A 17003-nucleotide genomic window follows, 5' to 3' on the forward strand; every position below is an offset into this window, starting at 1 on the left:
CACTTCTTAAAAGTAACTAGAAATGGCTCAGAAATCTTAAGAGCCCACCAGTTGAATTTGTGAGGATAAACTGGTTCAGAGTAGCGTCCTTTTCTCTCACGGCCTCACATATCTCAAATATTTTATGCTTCTATCTCCTCTCAATAATGTTTGTTCTTCGTCTGATGTTTCTTCTACACGAAAGAAAATCAAAAAGCAAAATTGAATGCATTTTTATTCCTGCTTTCTTTCAGCCATTTGCCAACATTACACTATTTGTTATAAGAAATGAGCCTGTCTTTTCTAGTCTTTTAATTTTGTATACTATTAATGGGGCCACTTTGTTATCCTTAGGTGTTTATGACTATAAAAATCTGGTATTAGATCATTATATCTTTCAGTTGCTAATACTGTTAGGAGTTAGCTAGATGGTTAGGGAGTCAAGACCAGGATCCCCAACACAAAAATATGGAGTCAGGACAGATAGAAAAACACTACTGACATCCTGTTCTACAGATTACACGGGACCACACTCACATTCTGCTTTGCAGCCCTTGCAGAAATGACTTCTGCAAAACATCCTAAATTGAGACAATTAGCCACAAAGCATTTGTCAATGTCACGGGCAAGGGGCAGTGAAGACCTAAGCCCCCAGATATCAGCATAAAAAGGCCATCAACAGCACAGACACATTAACCTAATAGGTAGACAGATACTGGACCAAAGCCCTGATTGGCAGGACTCAGCACACCCTGATTGCTTAAGATAGTTCTGCAAAAGAGCTCTTAAAAATCCCTAAACTTAGAAACTCCAGGAGCAACCCTCTCAGGCTCCCCCTTCTCTCTGGAAGTTCTATATTCTCGCTCAGTAAACCTTGCTTTGCTGCTCACCACTCTTGGTCTGGTCTACCTCTTCATTCTTTGAAGTGGAGTGACCAAGAACCTGGGCACTTAGGAGCACAAATCCTGTAGCAATGAAACCTGAAGAACTCATGCTGTTGATGAGCTTTAGTGTTCTGACTACTGCCTAGGCTGCCAAAATGAGCACATATTTTTGAGCACTCAACAAGCTATCTACATGACTTATAGACCATTGTTTGAAAAAATATGGCATTATATGTTTTGTTAACTATCTCATATAAAAATATGGTGATGAGATCTCTGATAACCACACCTAGAAAACCTGTCACCCTGGGTAGTCCGTGTATAAAGCCTGCACCCTTCCACTACATTACCCTGTTTACTAACTTTCTCTCAATTTTAGCTTTAAAGTGCCTGATTCCTGATGGACACAGCACCTAATGTCTCTTCACAAGCACACAGGGAGCCCGGGAAGGGATCCAGAGAGCGTGGCCTGAAATGCCACAGCAGCCCAATCCCATACATCAACGTGTTGACAAAGGGCTCAGACCAGTGCAGACATAGCTATTGCTGGTTTCCCAAATGGGACATTGGGCTTCTAGAACGTGGTATCCACTTTTGAAAACGAGAGAAATTGGTTTGCCTGGGTTGGGAGAGTCTGTTGGACTTCTCCGCTTCAACAAACATCTCTGAATCAGGCTTCTATTCCTTCAAGAACCATACTTACCTTCAAGTACATTTTGGCTCAGAGAGGCCCTCATTACCAGTTATGTTCACAAAGAAAGGAATCCTTTCAGGGAGACTTCAGAAAATATATGAAAAGGGTCTTTGAAAGCTATCACATTTTGAAATTGACTTTCAATGAGCTACTGCAGCTGCAGTGATCACGTCATGTAGATGCAATGGTTTTTCTGTATTTTTAGTATTCTAGAGTTCACTTTTCCCTGCTATTCTCAAATAACCTAAATATTCTGAGCCTTCTGATGCTCTCTTTACAAGAAAACTGATAGCATAAGAAGAAGCATTCTTTTTCCCTGGTAATGTCCCTAGCAGATTTCTGCATTGCTGACAAGACTATGGTTAACGAGGGCAGCCCTGGTGGCTCAGTGGTTTAACGCCGCCTTCAGTCCAGGATGTGATCCTGGAGACCCGGGATCAAGTCCCACCTCTGGCTCCCTGCATGGAGCCTTCTTCTCCCTCTGCCTCTGTGTGTGTGTGTGTGTGTGTGTGTGTGTGTGTGTGTCTCATTAATAAATAAGTAAAATCCTTAAAAAAAAATTAAGACCTTGACTTCTTAAAAAAAAAAAGACTATGGTTAATGAGCATACATCTATAAGCATAACTATAAACTGTATTCAATAAAACAAACATTCAAAATGTCACCTTCACTAAAGGGTAGTGCTACTTTAAGTACTATGTTTTGGGGTTTAGGAACTGAAAGAGATGCTTTTTTTTTTTTAATTTTTTAATTTATTTATGATAGGCATACAGTGAGAGAGAGAGGCAGAGACACAGGCAGAGGGAGAAGCAGGCTCCATGCACCGGGAGCCTGACGTGGGACTAGATCCCGGGTCTCCAGGATCACGCCCTGGGCCAAAGGCAGGCACCAAACCGCTGCGCCACCCAGGGATCCCAAGATGCTTTAAATGAAGAAATAGCTGCCTAGATGACTCCACGCGGGTGGAGATCACATCCCCAATGTGGCAGATTCTATTCATAAACTCCTTTTCTGTCCTTCCTCACCACCTCTCACACCAGAATCAGGTCAATGTTTAGCTCCCCGAAACTGTTCTGTGCTTATGTTACTTTTATTAAATACTTATTACATGCATTGAAAGTGTGAAAGTGTGAAAAGCGAAATAAAATAGAGTCACTTAGGTCAAGGAATTTTACAATGGAACCGGGAGGCCATGAAATAGGGGGCTGTATGCATGTCTTCACCAGATGGAACCATGAACTTTTGAACTGGGCCAAACAGCAAATAAATGCTCCAAGGACTCTGCTCTGAACACCTGCAACTTGCTTACAGTTGGGGACTTTTGCTCAGTGATAGCCTTAGCAACCAATTATGTCTAGCCACATTAGTTTTCTGTTACCTATACTGATTAAAATTCTTTGTAAACATCATATTCAAGTATTCCCTTTTGGTCTTTAAAAACCCCTGCCTTGGGATCCCTGGATGGCTAGCGGTTTAGCCCTGCCTTCGGCCCAGGGCGTGATCCTGGACACCCGGGATCAAGTCCCGCCTTGGGCTCCCTACATGGAGCCTGCTTCTCCCTCTGCCTGTGTCTGTGCCTCTCTCTGTCTCTGTCTCTGTTTCTGTCTCTCATGAATAAATAAATAAAACCTATATTAAAAAAAAAAACCTGCCTTTGCTCCCTAATGGGAAACTATTACCTTGAATTATAAATGTGTTGATCCCAAAAGAATACTTTTTTTAAAGTTTTTATTTATTTATTCATGACAGACAGAGAGAGAGAGAGGCAGAAGGCAGAGACACAGGCAGAGGGAGAGGGAGAGAAGCAGGCTCCACAGGGAGCCTAAGTGGGACTCGATTCTGGGTCTCCAGGATCACACCCTGAGCCAAAGGCGGCACCAGACCACTGGGCCACCGGGGCTCTCAAATTTTTGCTTAATTATTGCCTCCTGACAATTTTAGGTTGACAAGGAACACAACTGAATTTAATTTTCATAGTAACCTCTTGAAGTGGGTACTATTTTTGTTCCCACTTTACAAAGGCAGAGGCTGAAGCTTGTAAATTCTGCTTAACAATTGGCCGTTAAGTAGTGACTCAGACTCAGAGCCCTGCTTCTTCATTATTGCACTAAAATATGTCTCCTTGCCAAGTTCCTTCCACCTAGGATTGGTCCGTAAGTCCCTAAATTTAATCTGAAGTGTTCTAATAAGAAGGATAATCACAGGTAGGAAATAAGTTAGTGGGACCTGAAATCTCTGGCCACTAGAAACAGAAAGGAGCCCCTGACAGAAATAACAGTGAACATTAGGTGTGAAGTCAGTTATTCCGGCTGCTTCACCCAGCCTTGGCCAGCCTTAGCCTAGAGACATCAAGACCTGCCACAAGCACAGAGGGGAGACTCTAATGCTTTATTGTTCTTTTTTTATTTTTTCTTTTTCAGACTTGTGGGCTTTGGAAATCTGCCAGAAAAGCTTGACAATGGCCTTAGGAGAACTGTTGGCAGCACCCTTAGGAGCTGTTGGCCAAAAGCTTCAAACACCACTTCTCATCACTGAGACTTGTCTGTTGGGAGTAGTTCAAAGATATTCTTTCAACCAAGATAATTAGTTTCACAAAAGGAACCCAGTGTGGTTTAGAGAGCTCACCATCAATTACTAGGTCAAGATAAGGATTGTTCTCTCTTTTTTCCCTCCAAAGACCTTAGATAGTAAAGTACTTCCGACCTTGTGCAATAGAGATTCTCTTTCCCTTTCAGAATCATGTGGTAAGGTGCAAAGAAATCAACATCCATTGTACCACTTCTCAGCACCCATGTTTACACTGTCAGTCACTTAACCCACAGGCATGTGGCCCTAGCCAGCAGAATCAGGAGAAAAACACAACATTCCTCAGACCAGCAATGGCCCTGAGGGGGTCAGAACATACCACCCTGAGATAGGCTGCCTTAGCATATTGATTATTTTGAGCTGAAAGCACTTGGCAAATAACAGATGCAGAAGGGGTCCCGCTTTCTACTAAAAGTATGTCATAAGATTTGTCTTGGAAAAGATGTCCTTCTTGCACTGGGAAAAGAACGTTCTTACCACCAGAGATGAACACACAAGCAAACCTACTAAAATAACTCTTATCTTCCATTAGTTTCTCCCATATATTTTCTCATCACTGCCTCACGATTTGCTGCCCGTAGCCCAAACTTCTCTGTCTTAAACCATATACCCACAATTTTTTTTTAAGATTTTATTTACTTATTCATAGATACACAGAGAGAGGCAGAGACACAGGCAGAGGGAGAAGCAGGCTCCACGCAGGGAACCTGATGTGGGACTCGATCCGGGGTCTCCAGGATCACACCCCAGGCTGCAGGCGGCGCCAAACCGCTGCGCCACCGGGGCTGCCCACATACCCACAATTTATCATTAGTTGCTTTAAAAAAAATACATAAGCTTTGGGACCTAATGGCTTCTTTTGGTCACCAGTTTCATTTGAAGACTCACATGCACACATTAAATATTAAATAAAATTTGTATGCTTTGCTCCTGCTAATCTGTCTTCTGTCAGCTTACTTCTTAGAGCCAGCCACAGACCCTACCTAGGATGGTGGCAGGAAGTTTCCCCTTCCCGAGAGACCTCTTGGAAAGCATGGAAAGTTTTGTTCCAAGTAACTTGATGACAAAAAAACAGCCAAACTGATGAAATGCCTCATTAAAATATTTTTTCCTCTTTTTTGTTTTTATGCATTCTATTCACAATCATTGAAAAAAAATGTAAAAAATACAATTGAAAAGAAAGTGAGGGGATGCCTGGGTGGCTTGGTGGTTGCACGTCTGCCTTCAGCTTAAGGCGTGGTCCCAGAGTCCCAGGATTGGGTCCCACATCAGGTTCCCTGCCTGGAGCCTGCTTCTCCCTCTGCCTCTGTCTCTGCCTCTCTGTGTGTGTGTCTCTCTCATGAATAAATAAATGGGTAAAAGTCTTTGAAGAAAAAGAAAAGAAAATGGGTAAATTAAAACCACTCAAAATACTACTATTCAGAGATAATAACCATTAATACTTTTTGCAGATTCTTCCAAGCTCTTTCTTGGATTTGTTTTGTCTTTTTCAGTTTTATTGAGAAATTACTGGCATACATCACCTAGTAAATTTAAGGCATACAGCATAATGGTTTGATTTGCATATATTGTGAATGATAACCACAATAAGTTCAGCTAACAACCATTCTCATATAGATAAAATGAAAAGAAAAGGAAGAATGATAGAAAAAATTTTCCCCTTATAATAAGAATTCACATTTAGTCTCCTATTAACTCTCCTCTATATCATACAGCAATGTTAGCTATAGTCATCATGTACATGGCATCACAAATACTTACTTACCTTGTAACTGGAAGTTTGTAATTTTGAGAATCTTCCTTCAAGTCTGCCTTCCCCTACTACTTGCCTCTGGCAACTACAAATCTAATCTATTTTCTTTTTTTTTTTTTTTTAAGATTTATTTATTTATTTATTTATTTATTTATTTATTTATTTATTTATGATAGACATAGAGAGAGAGAGAGAGAAGCAGAGACACAGGCAGAGGGAGAAGCAGGCTCCATGCCGGGAGCCGGACATGGGACTCGATCCTGGGACTCCAGGATCGCGCCCTGGGCCAAAGGCAAGTGCCAAACCGCTGAGCCACCCAGGGATCCCCTCAAATCTTTTTTCCTATGAGTTTGGGGTGGGTAATTTTTTGCCCTGTGTTTTTGTTTGTTTTAGGTTCCACATATGAATGAGATCATACAGTATTTGTCTTCTCTAATTTATTTCACTAACCATAGTGCCTTCAGGGTCCTTCCATGTCATTGAAAGTGGTAGGAATTTCTCATTTTTGTGGTTAAATGTGTATACACACATATATATACATGTATATATATAAAAAACGCAAAAAGTAAATATAAATGTATATGCATATGTGTGTGTATATATATATATATATATATATATATATACAAAAACTCCTTTATCCATTCATTCACTCATTCATTGAAGGAAATCTAGGTTGTTTCCTTGTTTGGGCTATTGAAAATAACGCTTCTATGAACATGGAAGTGAAGATGAACTTTTTAAGTTAGTGTTTTTGTAACCTTTGCCTATATTCCCAGAAGTGCAATTGCTTGGGTCATATAGCTGTTCTATTTTTGAGGTTTTTTTGAGGATCCTCCAACCAACATTTTCCTTAACAGTCCTTGAAAGTGCCATAACATCCTTAGCAGAGCAAATCAATGGGTCCTTATTAAAATGCCAGAAGAGAGAAGAAGCAGTTTTGCTGCTTTGCCACGAGGCCCCTCCACTGGGGTCTTATACTTTGCTAAGATAATGTAAATGATTGTCATTCTGTTGCCCCCGTTTGTAAAATGAGACGGCAGCTGAGTTAGATTATTATCTCAGAACAATGGAGAATCCAGGGGCCTTCTGAGAAGGCATTTGTTGCAATGTGCAGCTTTGTTAAGACAATGGAGCAAAACCCAGCATTTGGTGTAGAGCTCTGCAGCAGTTGGTAAAAGCTGATGCTTCAGAGATGCAGAACTTACTTATTAGCCTAATATATATATATAGCACTTAGTATGTGCCAGCCGCTCTAGGTGCTTTATAAATCTCAAATCGTTTACTTCTTATAACAATCCTGTAATAAGGTAAATAGCATCTCTATCCCTATTTTTACATGGAGGTTAAAATAACTTGGGATTAATTCTAGAGTCTGTGTATCTAACCACATAACAGTATTGTCCATCAGGGAATGCTCTTAATCATACCAAGAACACCCCCAACCACTCCCACACGTCTAGCATAATAAATGCTCAATTTTCCAATCAAGCAGAAAGCACCATTTAACTGGTATTAGAAAAGTAAAAACAACAAAAATGGAAATTTGCACACAAAAGGCCACATAATACCTAAAATAACGAAAATAATTTTTAGAGGGTAATGTGCTCCCGGCACCTGATTTAGCCCTGGTTTCATCTGCCATTTATTAACTTTTTCTTTTCCAGGCAGATTCATTTTTTTCTTCAATAAATCATAATCGGACTATTTAAGGCTGTATTTTTCCAAAGCCCTATGACATATATCATCTTATCAAATCCCCCAAACAATCAGTTAGGAAAGTATTGAGGCTTAAAAAGGCTAAGTGATTTATTTGCGGTAACAAAAGGAAGACATGAACACATCTTCTGACTATTTCACCACTCTATCATATGTCTTGGCCTCCATAATCTTACAATGGGCATTGAAACGAAGCAAAAATGTAAGTGTGCTTATATGTTAACAGACATAGGCAGTTAGGTAAACAGATTAATATCTAGACACACACACACAACTATAATATTTCATGTATTTTGAATTCAACCATCTGGTGAGCTCACCTTTTAGAACTCAGGATCACCTAATCATTTTATGTATGCATGCATGCATGCATTGATGTATAGAATATGCATGTATTTGTTCACCTCTAGTCAGCTTCCTCTTGCATACCTCACAAAACTGATTCTTTTTTTTTTATTATGATAAGTGTACTCTTTAATCTCCATTACCTATTTCATCCATCCCCCCACTCACCTTTCCTCCTGTAACCCTGTTTGCTCTCTATACTTACGAGTCTGTTTTTTGGTTTGTCTCTTTTTTTCCCCTTTGCTTATTTGTTTTGTTTCCTAAATTCCACATATGAGTGAGATCATATGGTATTTGTCTTTCTCTGATTGACTTATTTTGCTTAGCATTATATTCTCTTGCTCTATCCATGTTGTTGCAAATGGAAAGATTTCATTTTTTATGGCTGAATAATATTCATATATATATATGAATATATGAATTCATACATATATATATCACATCTTCTTTATCCATTCAACTACTGATGGACACTTGAGCTGCTTCCATAGTTTGGTTGTTGTAAATAATGCTGCAGTAAACATAGGGGTGTATGCATCCCTCTGAATTAGTGTTGTTATATTTTTTGGATAAATACCCAGTAGTGTGATTGCTGAATCAAAGGGTAGTTCTATTTTCAATTTTTTGAGGAACCCCATCCTGTTTCCCACAGTGGCTGCTCTAGCTTGCATTCCCAGTGACAGTGCATGAGAGTTCCTTTTTCTCCATATCCTTGCCAACAGTTGTTTCTTATGTTTTTTATTTTAGTCCTTTTGGCAGGTATGAGGTGACCACAGAACTGATTCTTAAATTTCACATGTCAAGCACCCAAGCTTTTTTTCTCTCTACAATTGACAGAGAAAGTTAAGGCCATCTTTCATTTATTTATTCAGATGCTCATTCAAATGTATGACACCGTGCTGGAACCTTCTACACAACTTATAAAAACACCCTCAGTCTCTTTCAACATAAACAAATACACTTGCAAACACATATGCACAGACATGCATGTATACACACACACTCATGTGTGTACCCATGCACACACCTACATTCTGTAGTCTTGAATTTCCTCTGGTTTCTATAGCTTATAGATAAGATGTCAAAATCTCCTTTTATTCATTATATATTACATTATTTCCAGCATACCCCAAGGCCCCATATACTAATAACCTAGATTTGACAAATCCTAACATTTTAACTTTTTTTATTTTACTAAAGAATACCATACTATATGTATCATAGGAACTCTGATACTCCTCTCCTTGACCCCTTTTCTTTCTCTTCCTCACTGAAGGTAACCAGTAACATGACTATATCATATAGGGGTTACATATTTTATTATTTATACATGTATCAATTAATAATTAATGCATATATTAATTAACATTAATTTAAGTATAGTTAAATAAATAATTGTAATCTTTTGTATTCTCAAAATTTCCTTTAAATGGAATACTGGAGTATCATCTTGAAATTTTCTTCATTCATCTAACATTGCTTTTTGAAACTTATTTGCAATGATCCATGTAGTCATAGTCCATTGTAATTTCATTTTAGTAGTAGGCTACTGTATGTACACGTTACAATTTATTTATACTGTTACCTGTTTATGAATATGTAGGTTATTTATTTATTTTTTTAATTATAAGATCTCATCTCTTGCTTCTTCATAGAAATGAAGTTCCTAAAAGGGAACCCTCTTACACTGTTGGTGGGAATGTGACCTGGTGCAGCCACTCTGGAAAACTGTGTGGAGGTTCCTCAAAGAGTTAAAAATAGATCTGCCCTATGACCCAGCAATTGCAATGCTGGGGATTTACCCCAAAGAAACAGATGCAATGAAACGCCGGGACACCTGCACCCCGATGTTTCTAGCAGCAATGTCCACAATAGCCAAACTGTGGAAGGAGCCTCGGTGTCCATCGTAAGATGAGTGGATAAAGAAGATGTGGTTTATGTATACAAGGGAATATTACTCAGCCATTAGAAACGACAAATACCCACCATTTGCTTCAATGTGGATGGAACTGGAGGGTATTATGCTGAGTGAAGTAAGTCAGTCGGAGAAGGACAAACATTATATGTTCTCATTCATTTGGGGAATATAAATAATAGTGAAAGGGAATATAAGGGAAGGGAGAAGAAATGTGTGGGAAATATCAGAAAGGGAGACAGAACGTAAAGACTCCTAACTCTGGGAAACGAACTAGGGGTGGTAGAAGGGGAGGAGGGCGAGGGTGGGGGTGAGTGGGTGACGGGCACTGAGGGGGGCACTGGACGGGATGAGCACTGGGGGTTATTCTGTATGTTGGCAAATTGAACACCAATAAAAAATAAATTTATTATTAAAAAAAAAGAGAGAGAGAGATGAAGATCCCGAGTTCAGAGTTCAGCAGCAGCAGCCCGAGCCCATGACTCCCATATGCCCTGTAGTTTCTTTCACCTCCGTGCCCAGCCGCTGGGGGAAGATGCCAAGATGGCGGCCGGAACTACTTTGGATTCACCCACAGTGGGGCGGCGGCAGCAGCGGTAGGGCTGCGGCCCAGTATAGCCAGCATCCAGCTTCTGGTGTAGCCTACTCTCATCCAACTACAGTTGCTAGCTACGCTATCCATCAGGCTCCAGTAGCTGCTCACACAGTTACTGCGGCCCATGCACCAGCAGGCACCACAGTTGCAGTTGCCAGGCCTGCCCCAGTAGCTGTTGCAGCTGCTGCAATAGCTGCTGCTTATGGAGGCTACCCCACTGGACATACAGCAAGTGACTATGGCTCTATCCAGAGACAACAAGAAGCACCACCACCAGCACCCCCAGCTACTACACAGAACTACCAGGACTCATACTCATATGTAAGATCCACTGCTCCTGCTGTAGCATATGATAGTAAGCAGCTGCCTGCCCAGCCTCAGCCTTCTGTTGCTGAAACCTACTATCAGATTGCCCCCAAAGCAGGTTATAGCCAAGGTGCAACTCAGTATACACAAGCCCAGCAAACTCGACAAGTGACAGCCATAAAACCAGCCACACCAAGTCCAGCTACCACTACTTTCTCCATTTATCCCGTATCTTCCATCGTTCAGTCAGTAGCAGTTGCAGCTACTGTGGTGCCATCCACTATACCCAGAGTGCTACTTATAGTACCATGGCAGTTACTTATTCTGGTACATCTTATTCAGGTTATGAAGCAGCAGTATATTCAGCTGCATCCTTCTACTACCAACAGCAGCAGCAGCAACAGAAGCAGGCAGCAGCGGTGGCAGCAGCAGCAGCGGCAGCAGCAGCTGCTATTGCAGCAGCTGCCTGGACAGGGACCATCTTTACTAAAAAAGCACCATTCCAAAATAAACAACTGAAACCAAAACAGCCTCCCAAACCGGCCCAGATAGATTATCGTGATGTTTGTAAGATTAGCTGTGCTGAACCACAGACTTATAAAGAACATTTAGAAGGACAAAAACATTAAAAAAAAAAAAAAAAAAAAAAAGAAGCCACATTGAAAGCTTCACAAAATACCAGCAGCAGCAACAATTCTATCGTGGGACTCGAAATCACCTATGTTGTGAGCTCTGCAATGTGTCTTGTACAGGAGCAGATGTATATGCTGCCCACATTCGTGGTGCTAAGCATCAGAAAGTGTTTTTATTATTATTATTATTGGTGTTCAATTTGCCAACATACAGAATAACACCCAGTGCTTATCCCATCAAGTGCCCCCCTCAGTGCCCGTCACCCAGTCACCCCCACTCCTCGCCCACCTCCCTTTCTACCACCCCTTGTTCGTTTCCCAGAGTTAGGAGTCTCTCATGTTCTGTCTCCCTTTCTGATATTTCCACCCATTTTTTTCTCCTTTCCCCTTTATTCCCTTTCACAATTTTTTTATATTCCCCAAATGAATGAGACCATATAATGTTTGTCCTTCTCCGATTGACTTATTTCACTTATTTCACTCAGCATACCCTCCAGTTCCATCCACGTCGAAGCAAATGGTGGGTATTTGTCATTTCTAATGGCTGAGGAATATTCCATTGCATACATATACCACATCTTCTTTATCTATTCATCTTTCAGTGGACACCGAGGCTCCTTCCACAGTTTGACTATTGTGGGCATTGCTGCTATAAACATCGGGATGCAGGTGTCCTGGCGTTTCACTGCATCTGTTATCTTTGGGATAAATTACACACAAAACTTGGTAAACCCATTCCTTCAACAGAACCAAATGTTGTTAGCCAAGCTACTTCTTCAACAGCTGTGTCTACTTCAAAACCTACTGCCTCTCCCTCAAGCATTGCAGCAAGCAACTGTACTGTAAATACTTCATCAATTGCAACTTCTTCAGTGAAAGGTCTTACAACTACAGGAAACTCATCTCTTAATAGCACATCCAACACTGAAGTATCACCAGAGCCTACAAATATGGCTGCCAAGAAAACATCTACACCCAAAATAAACTTTGTTGGTGGGAATAAGCTGCAATCAACAGGAAATAAAACAGAAGACTTAAAAGGAACAGAATGTGTTAAAAGCACTCCTGTCACCTCTGTACAGATTCCAGAAGTAGGCCAGACACCGTGTCAGAACCAGTCACACCTGCATCTCTTGCTGCTTTGCAGAGTGACATGCAGCCAATGGGCCATGATTATGTGGAGGAGGTACGAAATGATGAGGGAAAAGTAATTCGATTCCATTGTAATTATGCAAATACAGTTGTAATGATCTCAATGCTAAGGAGATGCACTTGAAAGGGCAAAGACACAGACTTCAATATTAAAAAAAAAAAAGTAAATCCAGATTTGCAAGTAGAAGTAAAGCCCAGTATTCGAGTCAGAAAGATTCAAGAAGAGAAAATGAGGAAGCAGATGCAGAAAGAAGAGTATTGGCGAAGACGAGAAGAATGCTGGAGAATGGAAATAAGGCGTTATGAAGAGGACATGTACTGGAGAAGAATGGAGGAAGAACAACACCATTGGGATAATCGCCACCGAATACCTAATGGAGGATATTCTCATGGTCCCCCAGGCCCATTAGGCCTTCTAGGAGTCCGACCAGGCATGCCTCCCCAGCCACAGGGGCCTGCACCTAACTTATGCCTGACTCCTCTGATGACCATTATGTAATGACAAAACATGCAACCATTTATCCAACTGACGAGGAATTGCAGGCAGTTCAGAAAATTGTTTCTATTACTGAACGTGCTTTGAAACTTGTTTCAGACAGTTTGAACTTGAGAAGAGCAAGAGCAAAGAGGGAGATGATAATAAAGAGGGAGGTAAAGACAAAGCTTTAAAAGGAGTTTTGTGAGTGGGAGTATTGGCAAAAGGATTACTTCTTCGAGCAGATAGAAATGTCAACCTTGTTTTGCTGTGCTCTGAGAAACCTTCAAAGACATTATTAAGCCGTATTGCAGAAAACCTACCCAAACAGCTTGCTGTTATAAGTCCTGAGAAGTATGACATAAAATGTGCTGTGTCTGAAGCTGCAATAATCTTGAATTCATGTGTGGAACCCAAAATGCAAGTCACTATCACCCTGACATCTCCAATTATTCAAGAAGAGAACATGAGGGAAGGAGATGTAACCTCAGATATGGTGAAACACCCACCGGTGTTAATCTTCTGTCTTGGACAGGCAAAAATGCCTTGACACTCTGGCTGCTCTACGCCACGCTAAGTGGTTCCAGGCTAGAGCTAATGGTCTGCAGTCCTGTGTGATTATTTACGTATTCTCCAGGACCTCTGTCAGACAGTTCCAACATGGTCTGATTTTCCAAGCTGGGCTATGGAGTTACTAGTAGAGAAAGCAATCAGTAGTGCTTCTAGTCCTCAGAGCCCTGGAGATGCACTGAGAAGAGTTTTTGAGTCCATTTCTTTAGGGATTATTCTTAAAGGTAGTCCTAGACTTCTGGATCCTTGTGAGAAGGATCCATTTGATATCTTGGCAACAATGATTGATCAACAGCGTGAAGACATCACATCCAGTGCACAGTTTGCATTGAGACTCCTTGCATTCCACCAGATACATAAAGTTCTAGGCATGGATCCATTACCCAAATGAGCCAACGTTTTAACATCCACAGGGAACCAAGAAAGGATAGCGATGGAATTGATGGATTTGAAGCTGAGGGAAAAAAGACCATTATGATAACTTTTAAAAAGTTCCTGTAAATCTGCAGTGTTAAAAACAACAGGTGCCCATTTATTGGTTGTTTTTCATTCATAATAATGTCTACTTTGAAAAATTTATCAAGAATTTAAAGAATTTCATGGAAGAACCAAGCTTTTCTGTGACATTAATATCTTAATGTACAGTGTTAGGTATTATATGAATGGAATGACACCCAAAAAAATTGTGGTCCAACTAGGGGAAAAACAATACTTCACATGTTTTCCCCATTATTTTGGTTTTATTTACTGGTTGCCCTCTCTCCCCCTATTTTTGTGTCTTTTATTAGCTGGTCTTATTAAATCTTTACTGTATTTAATGCAGTATTTGTGCTTCGGTTGCTATGTGTATTTTGATATTTTTATTTAGGAGTCTTGTTTGCTCTTTGACACTAGTTGTTATTTTGGGGGGGGTTGTTTTTATTTTAAAGATTTTATTTATTTATTTATTTATGAGAGACGCAGAGAGAGAGAGGCAGAGACAGAGGCAGAAGGAGAAGCAGGCTCCATGCAGGGAGCACAATGTGGGACTTGATCCCTGGTCTCTGGATCAGGCCCTGGGCTGAAGGCAGCACTAAACCTCTGAGCCACCAGGGCTGCCCTCTAGTTGTTACTTTGTGTTATAGATGATATCCTTTACCCCTTCTTAATATTTTACAGCAGTACCTTTTTTGTAATGTGAAACTGAAGAATTTTTTCCTTTTGTTTTGTTATTCTGTATGTGATGGATTACAACACAAAAAGTTATCCTGCCATTTAAGTGCTCAGAATTGAATGTTTCTGCAGATCTTGTGGCATTTGTCTCTAGTGTGATATATAAAGGTGTAATTAAGACAGATCCCTGTTAATCGAGTTTGCTGTTAGTTGTGCATTAGCAGTATAAAAGCTAATATATACAATATGGTCTTGCAACAGTTTTAAAGCCTCTGCATAATTGAATAAAAATGCATGACGTTTTTGTTTTTATTTTTATTTTTTTCATTTTTGTTTTTAATAGACTTTTAAAATTATAATTTTAGGTTTGACACGTAGATCTTTGTACAATTGACTTTTTGACATAGCAAGGCCAAAAATAACTTTCTGAATATTTTTTCTTCTGTATAAGTGGAAAGGGCATTTTTCATATATAAGTGGGCTAGCCAATATTTTCAAAAAACTTTATCATTGTGCAACTAACAACAGTAACCAGCCCTTAATTATGACAGTTCCTTATTGTTGTGTGTGAGATTACTGTAGCAAACTCTTACAGTATAACATAGTTGAATGATCCTCCCCTCTTCCCTCACACCCCATCACCCAGATAATTTACAATTCTCTTAACAGCGAGGTTGATAAAGTATTACTGATAAAAAATTAAGGTTATCTAAGGAAGTAAAACCCAGAAAATTATTTGGTGTGGCCATCTCACATGCTTATGTGTCCTACGAAAAGCTAAATATTCTAGCAGTGGTGTAATGAAAAGTTACATCTTACTTTTGATATATGTATGCTCTGGTACACAGATGTCATTTTGTTGTCACAGCACTACAGTAAAATACACAAATAAAAAGTTAAATTAAAAAAAAAAGAAAGAAATGAAGCTCCTGGCCCCTACAATGGTAAACTACCCCAAGGCTGCTAAAGAACCTATTTATGCACTCACCACTCTTGTGTTGAGTTATCCCTTTGTGTAGGGGTCCTGGGGTTATCTCTTACATTTTGCAAATTTAGCTACACATTTAAAGCATGTTTGTTATATTTTATCCAACATATTAGGTGTGACTTAGCAAGGTTGTTTTCTGGTTAGCAGGTCCCTCTTACTACCTGAAGTGGGAAAGCCACTACTTTCTTTTCTAAACTTTCCTTTTCATTGGTATCACCACATTCTATTGCATCTCTCCCTTTTTGCTCGTCATCCCACTTCTTGTTCTTTAAATATAAAAATCATGATAAAGTTTGCCTGATCCTTCTCACTCTAATGTATACTTCCTGGGTGATCGTTTTCATAGACATAATTGACCATAACATACAGATGACTCACAAGTCAGGAACCCAGAATTCTCTGACCTAAATCTTCCTGATTTTCAGATCTGTATATCCAACTACCTCCTATTTATTTTCACCTGAATGGGCCACTGGGACTTTAAATCCATTGCTTCTGAAACTTAACTCATTCCTTCCCCTAAATCTTCTTTCTGTTTTGTATCTCTAAGAAACAGACAATGTCATCTACCCAAGTCAGAAAACTTAGTCACTATACACTCCTTCTTTTCCCTCAAATCTCAGCCTCCTATATCCTGCCAGAATCATTAGCTATCACATCCACCCAGGTCCATCTCTCTTCTCCTCCACTCAGTCTTCCACTTTTTTCTCTCTTTTTTTTTTTCACATTTTAGGCCTTGTCATCTCTTTGAGCAATCACCACAGCCACTTAACTGTGCACTTGTGCCTTCCAACCAGGGTTGCCAAATCTAGCAAATAAGAATACGGAATGGCCAATTAAATTTGAATTTCATATAAACAATCAATATTATCTTAGTGTACATATTTCCCAAATATTAATAGGAACCTATCATTTATCTGGCAATCCTACAAACACATCTTTAATATTGCTGTCAAAGTGAGCAAAAAAATTGTACCATAGTATTTTCCAGCTTAATGTTGTCAAAGTTTCCTTTTTGTCCACAAGACTGTCTTTGGAAAGGTCTTGACCTGGCACACAAAGCCTGCCATGACCTGGCCACTTCATATCTTTCCAATTTTCCTCACAGATCTCTCCCCTCATTTACTGTGTTCCAGCCACATTAGCCTTGGTCCTATTTTCTATCTTAGAACTTGCAGGCCCATCTACCTGAATCACTGTCTCCCAGATATTTATACAGCTCTCAGACTCTCATTTTTCAGAACTTAGCTAACTGTTA

General features: G+C 39.9%; 1 pseudogene; it reads left to right on the forward strand.

Annotated features, from left to right (window-relative positions):
* The first annotated feature begins 10353 nt into the window (after positions 1 to 10353).
* Positions 10354 to 14389, forward strand: LOC140609958 (zinc finger RNA-binding protein-like; annotated as a pseudogene).
* The last annotated feature ends 2614 nt before the right edge of the window (positions 14390 to 17003 follow it).

The sequence above is a fragment of the Canis lupus genome, chromosome 1, assembly GCF_048164855.1.
Source record: "Canis lupus baileyi chromosome 1, mCanLup2.hap1, whole genome shotgun sequence".
NCBI classification, from domain to species: Eukaryota; Metazoa; Chordata; class Mammalia; order Carnivora; family Canidae; genus Canis; species Canis lupus.